Consider the following 14,673-nt stretch of genomic DNA (forward strand, 5'->3'; position numbering starts at 1 on the left):
ATGACAGTGGCACGTAAAGTGCCCTCCGCCACACACCGTTGGGTGGCTTGCGGAGTATAAATGTAGATGTAGATGGAGATGTACTTCCTCCTTTCAATCAACTGAAGTATTTCTTCTGTTACCCATGGTTTCTTCGCAGCTACCTTCTTTGTACCTACGTTTTCCTTCCCAACTTCTGTGATGGCCCTCTTTAGAGATGTCCATTTCTCTTCAACTGTACTGCCTACTGCGCTATTCCTTATTGCTGTATCTATAGCGTTAGAGAACTTCTAACGTATCTCGTCATTCTTTAGTACTTCCGTATCCCACTTCTTTGCGTATTGATTCTTCCTGACTAATGTTTTGAACTTCAGCCTACTCTTCATCACTACTATATTGTGATCTGAGTCTATATCTGCTCCTGGGTACGCCTTACAATCCAGTATCTGATTTCGGAATCTCTGTCTGACCATGATGTAATCTAGTTGAAATCTTCGCGTATCTCCCGGCCTTTTCCAAGTATATCTGCTCCTCTTGTGATTCTTGAACAGGGTATTCGCTATTACTAGCTGAAACTTGTTACAGAACTCAATTAGTCTTTCTCCTCTTTCATTCCTTGTCCCAAGCCCATATTCTCCTGTAATCTTTTCTTCTACTCCTTCCCCTACAACTGCGTTCCAGTCGCCCATGACTATTAGATTTTCTTCCCCTTTACATACTGCATTACGCTTTCAATATCCTCATACACTTTCTCTATCTATTCATCTTCAGCTTGCGACGTCAGCATGTATACCTGAACTATCGTTGCCGGTGTTGGTCTGCTGTCGATTCTGATTAGAACAACCCGGTCACTGAACTGTTCACAGTAACACACCCTCTGCCCTACCTTCCTATTCGTAACGAATCCTACACCTGTTATATCATTTTCTGCTGCTGTTGATATTACCCGATACTCATCTGACCAGAAATCCTTGTCTTCCTTCCACTTCACTTCACTGACCCCTACTATGGCGAGGGGTATGTTGGATGTGATCTTTTTTTCTGTTTGCGTGATGTTACTCAACACTCTAAAACACATACTAATTGAGGATAGTCACTCCAATGTCAACCACGTCCACTTACAACAAGAATGTAATTTATTATTTTAAGAAAATAATAAGATGTGGCTATAAAATGTTACACATTAAAACCATAGGATGGTGACAGGAGGTCACAGGCTGGCTGATGGAGCTATCAAATGACCCTGATCAATCAGCGTATTACCTTCCACACCGTTTCGGAGACATATTAGCATTATCTGTAGTGACTACAGTCTGCGACCACCTCTCTCCGAGATACATTCACTCTACTCCAAAACACTCAATTGCATATGGGTCGCAAGCAGTAAACAGCCCACTACCGATACTGTCAGGGAAAACAATTGAAATAATGGTTAACTGTAGGATAAATCGTTTAAAAAATTAGACAGACACCGAGCAATAGTAGTAGGTGCTAATCTAAGTCCTGTAGATGAAACGCATATTGCACACAGAGCCCCTTTTATCTTCTACCAGAAATATTTTATCGATTCGTCTATAATATCGTCAGTATGTGATCCACGTATATCACTTTTCTGTTATGGAAAAATACCAGTTTAAATTGAATCCAAATATTTTTACGATTCCAGATCTGTGTACGTAAATTGCAACTTACATGTATTGGGAGAGAACACCACAACATTCAGAATAAAGTAACATTACCATTTCCTCACGCACACGGAACTAGGGCGAGAATGACAATAACGTCATGTCACCACGTCCGTCTTGAACGCAACGTCTTTTCACTTGTCATACCCTCTCTCATACCTAGTCGTTACTGCCCATCGCTGCTGATTATTCCTATTGTATAACGCTTTTTAATTTCTAGGTGTATGTTTGACATCATATCTCTGCCTCCATCCGTCTGTAGAAATAACAGACTTCTTATACCTTTTTTTCTAAGATGTCTGGAAGCTGCCTCTGAACGTTTAGCAAAGAACTCACAGACAGTTTGGGAACATATAGTGCTGTGTCACTAATAGTTCTCTTCCTTGGTACAAATTCGTATCTTTCTAGGAAGGTATCCAAGATATCACAGAAGTTTCGACTGGTTCATAGGGATAAATGTAGATATCCAGTATGAACATGTCACATCCAGATTTACGGTTTGTTGACATTTTCAGCATTTATCCTAATTTTTTGCATTTTTACATTTATCCAATATTCTTCAATGTACTGCATGTAAATGTGCAACTGCATACATGCTCTTACTGGTTAAACTACCAGGTATCAATTGCTTTTTCTGCTATCAAACTGCGATACAGAGTCTCAACTCAGCGAGAACATCTACCCACTATAGTTCTTCCTAATGTCAACACACATAACACTAAGTGCCAAACCCAACACTAAGACACGCACATGTGCATGGATTGCTGTGGAGGTTATGGGTTGGCGTTATGCTGTTGTAAAGACACGTTGCTAAGTTACACTAGTTTGTTTGTTGGCTTCCCACAGGGGCCCTCCACTCCCTCCCCTCCATTGAGATTAAGATGCTGCAGGTGCCATCAGGGGCATGTGGAGGTGGCAGGGGACGATGGCAGAAGCATCATGGCGAGGGTTTGGAGTAGTATTCTAACCCTGAATGTAGTGCAAGCTGGACGCACCAGAATATTTCCAGATATAATGCAGGTGGATCGATTTCTGGACACTACCTGTATCATACATCAGTGGATCTAATTCTGGATGCTAAACCAGATTATGCATGACTGCATCCAAAGTGAGTATTATTCCAGAATTTTTTGTGCATGTGGATGCCACCCCAAACATTATCAGAGAATCTGTTCAGATGGATCAACCCTAAAAAATATCCTGGACTTTGCACAAGTCGATTGTCCACTAAACAGTAATCCTGCATGCAGCACATTGTGGATCCACATCAAACAATATTCCACTATTAAAATGGACAGATCCACCTTCCACAAACTACTCTGAACCCACCACAGAACACCATAGCACCTGCCCTGGCGGAACTGGGGGGGACTGGGGACAGGGTGGCATCAGTGATGATAGCATCCTGTGGTGGGTTCAAAGTAATGTCTTGTTTCCAAATGTAGCATGTGCTGGATCCACCCAAATGATATTTCTAGATGCTGTGTGGGTGACCCAAGACACTACATAGGATGGATCCACTTCCATATACTAATCCAGACCAGACATCCGTATATGGATAACCTCCACAGCTATCCACATACATGTGTGAAATTTTACAGTGGCTTTAGCACTTATTGTCGTGTTGACATTTAGAAGAACTATAGTTTGTAGCTGTCCTGGCTGGAATGAGACTCTGTATTATAGTTAGACTGCAAAAACTAGGAACCCACAACTGGTAATGTAAGCATAAGATAGCATATACATTGAACATTTGCTCATAGAACGTGAAAATTATCGAAAAATAGAATAAACAGAACAATGTGGAAAATGGTTTGAATATGTTAAACTCCAGGTATGAATTGTTCATGAGTGATATCTGTATTTATACATACATATGTACAGGAAAGCCTATTGAATGGCTGCCTCTGTCTGGATCAGACTGTTGTCAGTGAATCGATGTCTCCTGAATACACTCTGAGAGTGGCTACGGAGCTACTTTGTCTCTAACATCTAGCTCAGACGATTGTTGACAATATGCGCCAAGAACTTCTGTACAGAGCTCGTGAAGGTGAAGCACTGGTAACTACTGTGACACGTTTGGTCCTTTCTTGATTTGAGGAGAGACATCAAAATTGCCTCTAGCAGTGACATAAAATTTTCCTGTCTGCCACATCGAATTAAAACATTAGAGAAGAATTTCGACTGAGGCTAATGCAAGTACTGGATCTGGTCCTGATTGGACGTTTTTGGGGAAACAGTAGCTGTAGGGCAGAACTGTAGGATCCGATGTCCCACTCGCTCATCTCCACTTTCGCAGAATACTGGCAGAATGCTGTATCCCTGTTGGCAGTGTCTCCAGGCATTGTTTACAGTCATCCCTAAACCAACATCGCTACTATTATTAAATGAATGCACGTACCAGAAACCTTCTTGATGGCTTACCACACGTTTGTAGAACATGCGAAGCGGTTGAGAGTCCAGGATCTCGTGACATTACGTTTTCTTACTCTCTTTGATAATGCATCGAGCTTTGGCTATCAGGATACACAAGGCTGCGCGATTTTCTGTTGTTGAACGGAAATTACATCATCACAGAACTGTCGCTGATCTGGACTGCTGAACTGCATGCATCAGTCCACCGAGGTACAGGCTGCTTTCTAAGATCATCCCATTTTAGGAGGGATATGTCAGTGGCTTGGTGGATGACACTTGCGATGTGGTCCATTCATTCATGCACGCTGTCCCAGCTTTCTCAGCCAGCTGGCCAGACGGCGTTTACTTTGGTCTGCTGATTTTCGATGGCTTTCTTTCAAGGATTGCTGCATATAGTGAATACGGAGTAGAAAATGGACACTGGAACGTAGGTCATCTGTTTCTTCCCACTGAGCAGAGGGTATGAGCGCATGGAAGCAGAAAGAGGGGTCTACAGCTGAGGACGTCTTAGCAGAAAGAGGGGTCTACAGCTGAGGACGTCTTAGCAGCAGCAGGAAAATGAATGGTACTGTCCTTGTTGAGGATGCAAAGATCCTGAGATATTATAAGTCTCTCTCAAACTCGAACCCTAAGATAAGTAGAGCGTGAGACACATAATACAATACATATACTGAAGTGTGCCTGTAGGAGAAATGGTCGGGAGAGTTGGTCCTTGAGAAGTGCGAGAGCCTCAGAATCTATCGCTTCCTGTGGTGGTAAATACAAAGGGCATACAGAACTTACCAGGGGTAGAGCAGAGGGGTGATAAAGGTTATCGACAAACACAGCTAACCCTTTCTTGGCCCTTTCCCCAGTCAGGTTATCCTTGCAATGAATGGTAAAGCCCTGCAACTCAAGGGGGTCAGTAGATTTAATATGTTTCTTGTAGGCAGAAGCACAGGGAACATTTCTGTGCTAGTAGTTGCCATTCCTTCACATGCTTCCTGAACCCACTCACGTTAAACTGTTGTGTGGCGGCCATTTAACGGTGAAGTATTCCACTCACTTCGTCTCTCCACCTTACAGTAAATCCTGCAGCAAATGGAGGCCTAGTCTGGAGGGCTATATAGTTGCTTGAGGGGGCTACGGCTTCCATTGTCTCCAAAGCGAATCATTAGAGCCGTCTAAATGAGGTCTACATGGTTCGAAGGTTTATAGCCTGTCTCCTTCTGTAGATGATGCTTCCCATTTGGTTTGACTGCCAGAGGAGGCTTCGTAGCATTGGAAGAGGGAGCACTGACCTGTTTGCTGGAGTCTGCTCCTGAGGTGTCAGTTCTATAATGTCGGCAGTTGTGGCCTTTTCTGATGTTCTGTGAAGAGCTCTGCACACGATCGTTTTCACGTAATGGTTTGAAGAGGCATAATGTTGCATGGGAGTACTGACCTCGAAATTTTTTAACACAGTACACTCAGTGGGCAACCTTTTTCAATACTGTTCTCCTTTCCCATGTACGTCTTTTCAAAAGCTCAGCCAGCCCTGACTACATTTTAAGACAACGTTGATCACATCGAATTGCACAGATGGGGGAGCTCTTAGACTGAGAGGATATTCGACGAATGAACTGGCGTAGCCTTTCTCCCGATCCAATGGACCACGAGTGAGAAGCATTGGGGAGATGTACTGCAGCACATACATGTGCACCAGCGACCATCCAGAAGTTCCCAGCTGTTCTAGTGGAAAAACGGAACGACCTACCGCAGTAACTCCGAATCAACCATATGGCCGGCATGGGAGCACGTTGCTGATCATGCACTGCCCTCCTTGGTTATCACACACCCTGTTAAGAGCCATGTCCCAACCTTTTTCATGTCAAGTGTCTTGGTGAATTCAGTATAATTATAGGCTTTGTATAAAAACGTCGTTCCTGTTCTTGTCATTGTGTATTTCTTTCGCTTACCTTCTATACTACACAGTAGTATACTATACTACAGCAGTTCTTCCAAAGTGTGGTCCAAGTTTTATTAAGTTACGTTTCTTGGGAGTGACACATCATGAGAAAGTTACTTTCGTCCTTACGTTTTGCATACCAGTGTAGCTGCCACTGCTTAGACGCCACCTCTGCTAACTGCTACAGGTTGCGTGTAGACCTGATGCTGCAGTGTGTCGAACTGGTACCTTCCAGACGGGCCCCAACCATTGGTTGACCGCTGCGGATTCCAGGCCACCTCACCGGGAGTCCACCATTGGGTCGGACCACGTGCTTTGTCGCCGCCTACCTTCTGTGGACACACACTACTTCCGCTGCTCATCGCCGCTGCAATCCACCCTGGGGTCGCTGATTCAACTCTGCGTGCTCCCTGCACTGAGCCACGCCCATCGCCACACACTGGACCGGCTTCAGCAGACGACAATGTTGCGGCTAACTCTGCATTGCCCCACCTGCCCTAGCGCTGACGGTGTGTGTTTGCCTCACCATGGCTTACTAGCCATTGTAATTTGTCCGAAAAGCCTGCTTGCCGTGTCCAGTGCCTTCTCCGCACCCCATAGCGGACGTGCGAACCTGGCAGCTAATTGTGCCAACACAACTGCAGTATCTGATGCAATAAATAATGTAGTGTCTAATCTAAGCGACGGGGTATCTGAGTTAACCGCGATCCCCCTGCCCACTACAAAAGTCTCCAATTTCTGTAAACTTCTTCTAGATTGTAACTATTTCTTCCCTTTTACCTTTGGACTGAAGTAGAGCAGCTTCAATAAATAGTGTTCTTCCAAGTAGGGAGCCGATGAACTCGAAGTAGGAAATACAAGATGAGCAAATATGTTTTCGATGCAAAGCCATATTTTTTTAAACACTCAGTACTTTATGCTGTTCGGAACCTAAGTCCACATATCATCTGGAAATGCTACTTTAATGAACTTCATATACAATGTACAATATTCGCAGCAGTTATTTTGGAAAGTAATTAGAGATTCATAAACCACTAATTGTTTGAACAGATACAGTGATCATTCAAATCAAAGGCATTTTGGAAGTTTTGTTTAGCTCCCCACTGACAAAAAAAAAAAAAAAAATAAAACTGCGGTCTAAATTTACAGCAATCATATTTATTATATAGTTGACTTTTACATTTATAATAAATACCCGTTTATAATTTTAATTGTTGCGTGTTATATACACAGAATGTAGACATTTCAGTTGATGCATCAGGCGATGTGATAGGTGGCAAGAAACGATTACAATAACAACAATATTTACACAAATTTTACAATATATTATAGATTTTGGACACTTATAGTTTTTACTTTTTGGAGAGAGAAATTGACCCGTAAGAGATACGCCGATTCTTTGAAGCTGAAAACCTGTGCTTCCTGAAATTTTGAAAACTAGGAAGCGACCTTAAAACTGCGCAGTCTAAAAGCCAAATATGGTTTTGCACGTTGCAGCTCCAAAGAATCCAGCTGAATTCTGGTAACAAGTAAAATATTTCTTCCTCTCTTCTTTTATAATGACTAAGAGCTTGAAAACGCATATTCATTCCGTCTGAGTACTCATCCCTTAAGCGCTATGACAATATACGCAGAGGCGACCAACGATGTTACTATTTCTCTTTTCACAGAAATTTTATCTCACTATATACAGAAATGTTGTGACATTCACAGACTGAAGTGATAATTCCGGTTGTGCAGGCTATAACAACACGGAACACCGCCGGCAAGCTGAGAAGACTCACAACAGTTCACACAATCCAAACGGGAGTTAAATACACGATAAGACGTCTTGGGCCAATACGACGAGTTTCAGTTACTTTTCATAGGCTCATACCTGATCTGGAATATTATTTATCTTGGACTGTAAAGAAAACTACCGTATTTCAGGAGCTTTTTTGTTGCATTTCTAAATGATGTCTCCACGGCGTATATTGGACTCGGCTTTTATCCAACAGTCGTTTTCTAGCTTCTGCAGTTTAAATTCAATATTGTGGCGAATTTTGTAAAGCTTCTAAACAGATGTGAAACTTTGGAGTACACAAACACGAATGAAGCCACATTATCCAATAGAATACACAATTGTAACATCACAATTACATAAATATTTGTCATTAATTATCCACAAAAATATTTCTTATTTGAAAAAACACATATATGCTGCAAGGGCTAACTACGATTACACACATTGTACAGAAGGTGAGACAGGTTGTTCTGTTTTTCACATATCACTGTAAAATTTTTGTTTTACACTCTACTTATTTAAGATGCACAATTCCTTGGTATAGTTGGTCAGTTTGTTTCTCCTTATTGGTCTGAAAAAAAAAGAAAATAGACAAATAAATTAGTCGTAAAAATGACAATGTGGTTGAATTTTTTGGAATTTTATAGTTTGTAAATGGGTGGTTATACATCTTTATCTTCGAAATTTTACAGAAGGAAATGTTAGACAGGCTATTCCAGACACAGTTACAAAATTTGGAGAGTTCTGCACAGTTTTGAAGACTGTTTGGTGTTGTGTATATAGTAGTATTAACTGAAAAATAATACCAATGACCAGGGTAACGGACGGGAGCAAACAGCTTTTCTTGTAATGACTTACTACATAGCGATGGAAGAAGAGTTAAGTGAAAACAGTTATTGAAATATAGGACGGCAATTGAGTATGAGTCACATCTTTCAATAAAAACCAAGCGATGATTAAGGTGGCGACCGCTGCTCCTTATTGAAACAACTGTATATTTACATATCAAAGTACAGGACTGTGATTATTCCACTGCAGTCTATTTACAGTTTCGATTCATACCCGCACTGTATTACGACCGTATTCACCACAACAGCAGCAATATTTAGATTATAACTTGGTTTAAGCTCACACAGAATGACATTAGACTAAATTGATTACAAGTGTCAAAAACCTTGAATTATAGGAAAAAACAATCTTAGATTCGCGGAATAAAGTATTACTATAGATTGGGTGTTCCCAGACTTTTTGTCACTGTGAACCACTTGACACTCTTTAGAAATTGAGGCGTACCACTACAGCGTGTTTATGTTTAACAAACCCTGGAGGTGGGAGAGGACAGGTGCAGGGATGAGAAACGATACGGGGGGAAAATTTTCACCATCTTCCTCAGTGCTAACAACGCACATATGGATTTTGCGTCATGCTGATCAGCTACTAAGCACGACAGAAATGTGACACATATAAGCAATTAGGTTTCGTGGAAGCACTTTTTACATTGTCGTTCATGTTCACAAGTGGCACTTACTTGTGGGAAATAATATGAAATTAAGTTTAGGAGGTTCTAACACAATATTCAACGTATAAGGGGGGATACATTTTTAAAAAATTATTAAATTTTCACATCACAAATAATATAAACCAGCTGTCTAAGAGAGTAGCAAACTAAACGTGAAGTATAGTAAATTAGAGTACTAAAAGAAAAATAATTCAGAATATAATAATTTTCAAATTTAGATTCTGATGAAAGAACATCTACTTGTTTTACTTCGCAGCATGTTTTACTTCGCAGCATGTTGCCGTTTGTAGTCAGAGCTTCATGGTCTGGCTCGATTGAGCTCAACTAAACTCCAGAGTCTTCTTCAACGCTAAGTCTCTTTGTGTGTTTATTTTTAATGTACAACACATGTAAAAATTAATAAATGGTAACAAAAATCGGATTGCTTGTTTGAAAAGAGAATGACATTCTGTTTTTGTTCCCATACAGAAAGAAACCAGAGTTATCTTTTTAAAAGCATCTTCCATTGAACTGTCGCGAGTTATATCGATGGGAGTTTCTTTCGTGATGCTTCTTCCGGTACTTTCCCTGAAAATGAATTTCTTATCCAGCCATACAGTTTTTGTGTAGTCTTTGGGAAAGAACTCTTCAAAACTTTCCTGAAGGACCCCTAAATGTAAAACAATGTCTCGAACTATATTTTTCGTGGGAACTAGTTCAATGTCTTACAAAAATTATGCAATAGTATGGAACGGAAAAAGATATTGTTCAGTACTTGTGAACTAAAAAGAGTCAACTTCCTTTTGAAAGAAGATACTTTGTTACCTGCTAAGAATGGTGTTGTGCCTCGTCCTTGTAGGCCCGTATTCAAAATTTGAAGTCTGTGAAGGATATCAGCTAATTAGGCGAATCACAGTAACCACTAATCAGACAAAGAATTCTGCATGTCTTTGTTCTTGTCACTGAGAAACATAAGAAAACGTAAAAACTTCGTACCTCAGTTTAAAGATTCGATTTAAAATCTTGCCATGAGAGCCATTTTACTTCAGTATGAAGCAAACTTTTAAATCTCCCATAGCTTCACACAACAGCGTGACTGACCATGAGTTTAGAGCTCTTGCTTTGATGAAGATTGTAACATCTACAGCCTCTGCCAAAACAAAATGAGGAGTTTATAGCATATTCTCAGAAGCCAATGCTTCTCCGTGTATTATAGAGTTTATGTGCTACTTTCTTCACTTTTGCTTCCAGCCCTATTAAGTACCACGAATTTCATTTGCTGCCGTTTGTAAAATTAGCAACACATTTCTATCAATAAATACCTACACTTAACAAATAAAGGCCGATCATACTGAAAATGTTTTCTTTTGACTCAAGTGGTCTCCAAAGAAAAAATAAATAAAATAAAATCTTGTCTGATATTTTCATGACATCAAAATGTACAAGAACGAGTAGCTGCGTCATATTTGTGATTCTATACTCTCGTCTGTTTGAAGAGCGAAATAAATGCCCTTTCGCAGCTATAATAGCAACGTTTCTTCAATATTTGAAGGCTGTCTTCAGTTCACCTTTTTACCGTGTTGTTGCATAACGGAGCTTTATTTCTTTATGGTCCTTTTTCCACCAAAACTGCTTACACTATTTCTCCAGCCGCTGGCGGTAAGAGAAACTCACAAATCTGTGAGGTATTCCTTCCTTTGCAATTCCAAAACCAGTCACGTGTAACGTTGTTATCAAGTCAGTATCGGTGTTATTAAAATTTGCCAAGCATTGGGACTCATTTTTATCAATCGGAGATTTTCTTTGAAAAAAGTCAATAGGTTTACCAACTAACTCAAAGATAGAGAACTTTGAAGATATTTCAAGAAAGAAGGCTTCATGCTTTGATCTGAAAGTGTTCTAAAGAAACTAACGCATTGGGGGATTGGGCTACCACTGATTTCTGTACTGGCCTTTACTGTAAGTCCAAAGCGTAAGTAGTTTTCGTCATACTGGCGGTTAGATGTTGGTTCAGGTTCTTTAACTACTTCCTTGAAGGTAAGACGAACTTTCTGGGTTAAAAATAGCTTTATAGTTAACATAAAACACACTCACGAGAAATCACACAATAAAGTTAAACTACACATCAGAATCATAGTAGTCAAGAATGAGATGGCTGTAAAACGCATACTTCGGTTCCAAAAGCAATGTTTCTTCGTATCATGATACCATTTGAGGCAACGGCGAACAGAGCGGCAGTAGCAACAACAAACCGTTCAGTGTGCAATGGCTGCAGCGGCAACATCGATTCGGCGCAAAAGATGGGGGCAGTTTCAAACCAACACAAAAATATTCGAATAACCACCGACAAGACCCGAATATATCGCCAAAGAAAAAAAATGAAGGTTGGGATGGGAAGGGTATAATCCGACCCACCTGCGTCCTGTATATAATCAAAGCAAATATTCTGCGGTAAATCCATTTCAACATTATACAAACGTTAGTTTTATCGATCATTTTTTTCACTTTCATTTTACTTTAAAAGTAAGTAACAAGGTATAATAATTTTACTTGTATCAGCATGTGTTTTGTTTACTTGCACGCGTGTCATCTGAAACGTCCTCACGTATCACCTTTGGTATGTGTGCCACCATCTGGGAACCCCTGCTATAGATAGTAATATTTGACTTAGAGGAGAATTGAAGTTTCTCAGCAAGGAATCGAAACTGAAGTAAAATTAAAAAGAAGAAAATACATACAGACATAATGAACAAGGAAAATTGATTATCATTTATCGTTACGATGGGAAACGCAGGTTATGATTATTAGTCTAGCAGACACATACACAAAATTCCTCTGAAGTTACGAAAGAATTAAAATAATACATCATTGCAGAAAAATATTTCTTTACTTTGTAATATGGAGGAGTCTCTGTTAACGCCATGAGACTGGCAAGAAAAAATGAGTGTGATACGCGATTACAAGAACTCAGCAAGTGAGTTACCTAAGGCTCTGTCACCTCCATTCTCCATTTTCATACCTACAAGTGATGCTCCTGTTAAGCCGAACAACTCAGCGGAGGGTTGGGTAACCAAACCAAGCGGGAAACAGTCGGTGAACAGAGAGCATTTCGATTGCAACACGGCTTGGGCGTGGAAAACTTTCCTTTCCACAGTAGCAAAAGAAATGACCGTTATAGGGCTTAGTGAGACTCACAGGAGCAAAAGTGGCCATTTCATGACCCAAGGAAGGAACAATGTGTACATTCCATGGACCAGTGACCAAAGCAGAAACGGTGCTGCAATAGTTGTTCCCCGAAAACTGAAAAGTTGTGTTATCGGCTATGAGCCCGTTGATGACAGGATAATGTCTATTAAATAGAAAGTTTCTCCTATTAACAAAATATCCTTCGGATCTTTGCCCCTACAATCGCAGCATCGGATGAGGAGATAGACGAGTTCTAAGAACAACTGGAACAAGTCCTCAGTAAGATCCGTAATAAGCAACAGGTGACGGTTCAAGGAGACTTCAATTCTAAAATTGGAGATACAGCCAAGACACCCACTTACAGTCTGTGATTGTAACTTATGATCTCTCGGCGAGATAAATGAACCAGGCAGGTACTTACTACATTTCTGCGTAACGTCGTGACTGTCTGCAACATTATGTTGCGATGTCACCCAAGACGACTGTGGACTTGGATGTCACCCGGTGATTGTATAAGAAAGGAGACTGACATCATCCTAGTGCGAAGACTTTAATCTTAGACATTAAGATCTTTCCTGGAGCTGACGGTGAAACTGATCACAATCTGTTGTCCATGAAAATGCGGATTAAGGTGAAATCCACATAGAATAGCGCAGAAAGACAGCTAAGTCTTAAAAAAAGGAAGCTCTTCGAGAATCTGGTGAGCTTGCAAGACCAGAACACAACATCAGTCTTGAGAAGGAAGATCCAGAATCACAAACATGGGATCGAATGATGGACGTCGTTTCTTCGTCTCTCCAATATCAGAACGACCATTAAGTACTAAACATCCTCGGATATCGTAGTCCGCACTGCATTTAATTAAAGAGAGAACCAATCCGAAGAAAACTCGTATCTGCGCTATCCGGGATCAAGACATAAATAAGAGTCTGTGGAAAGAAATACAACTGCTCCAACTACAGAAATATTGCTTTTATATCCCACGCTACTAATATTTTGCTCTACATCTTGAACCAGCGTTTAAAGACGTACTGTAGAAAGGACAGGTGAAACTTCATTAACGGTTTCTGTGATGAGTTAGGTCACCATCATAATCAAAACCAAGTGTATGAGCTCTTCAAGAAACTCAACAGCATCACCGTTGAATTTAATCCTCGTGTGTCGGTGGTAGACGATGAGACTGGCAATCCTATCGTAGATAAGGAAGATACTGTTGCAAAGTGCACACAATACTGTGTAAATATGGTTCTCGGCTGAGACGTCGGATGGTACTGTGTAAAGTTATAATCGGGAATTAATACGGACAGTCAAGCAGAACTTACATTATAACTTACAGTCTTACACAGAGAGACAGAGAAAGCCATTCATCATCTGAAGAACTATATGTCTCCTAGTCTAGACAGTATGTATGGGAAGATCATCAGAGAAATGGGGCAGGAAGGTGCTGACGTGTTGGGTTCATTGTGTACAAGAATATGGGAAACTGGGTGGTGGCCGTAAGATTGGTCGAAGTCTCTCTTCATCCCTCTACATAAGGTAGGGTCAATCTGGAACTGCTCCAACCACCGAACTATTACTTTCATTTCCCATGCCAGAAATATTTTGCTCTACATCTTGAACCAGCGTTTAAAGCCGTATATTCAGCCTCGCATATCGACAGAGCAAGCAGGTTTCCTTGAAGGAAAAGAACTCGTGAACAGATTCTCAAGATACAACAAATAATCGAGAAATCGTGAGAGTTCTGTGTTCCTGTTTTCTTCTGCTTCCTTGACTACAGGAAAGCCTTTAACTGTGTTGCCAGGAAAAAGTTGTGGGAGGCGCTAATAGATTTCGGTGTCTCACCATACTTGGCAGCACTGATCAGAAATCTATACAATAATCACCTCTCGGCTTGTTTCATATCTTTAGTATATCAAAAGTTGTCAGGCAGGGTTGTGTTATGTCCCCTCAACTACACAACTTCTATGCAGAACATATCACTAGAAATGATTTTAATGGCTGGACTAAAAACATCTCAACTATTGGTAGAACTAGTAATAACCACCGATTTCCCTATGATATCGTGCTTTTAGCCAGAATAGAAGGTGAAATGGTTGAGCACCTATCAAAGAAAAAGGGCACTATCATGTGGATTAGACATCTGTCTAGGCAAGTCCTAACTCAGATTGATAAAAGGAAACTGAAGTTGTATATTCTTTCA

At 40.6% G+C, this 14,673-nt stretch overlaps 1 long non-coding RNA gene across 1 annotated transcript in view; it reads right to left on the reverse strand.

Moving 5' to 3' along the window:
• Positions 1–7,206: 7,206 nt before the first annotated feature.
• The window catches only part of LOC124789897, a 32,659-nt gene continuing 25,192 nt past the window's right edge, over positions 7,207–14,673 (reverse strand). Inside the window, exon 3 of the long non-coding RNA XR_007016186.1 lies at positions 7,207–8,360. This is a non-coding gene — a long non-coding RNA (uncharacterized LOC124789897). The remainder of the gene's footprint in view (positions 8,361–14,673) is intronic.

This window comes from Schistocerca piceifrons, chromosome 3 (genome assembly GCF_021461385.2).
Source record: "Schistocerca piceifrons isolate TAMUIC-IGC-003096 chromosome 3, iqSchPice1.1, whole genome shotgun sequence".
Taxonomy (NCBI): domain Eukaryota; kingdom Metazoa; phylum Arthropoda; class Insecta; order Orthoptera; family Acrididae; genus Schistocerca; species Schistocerca piceifrons.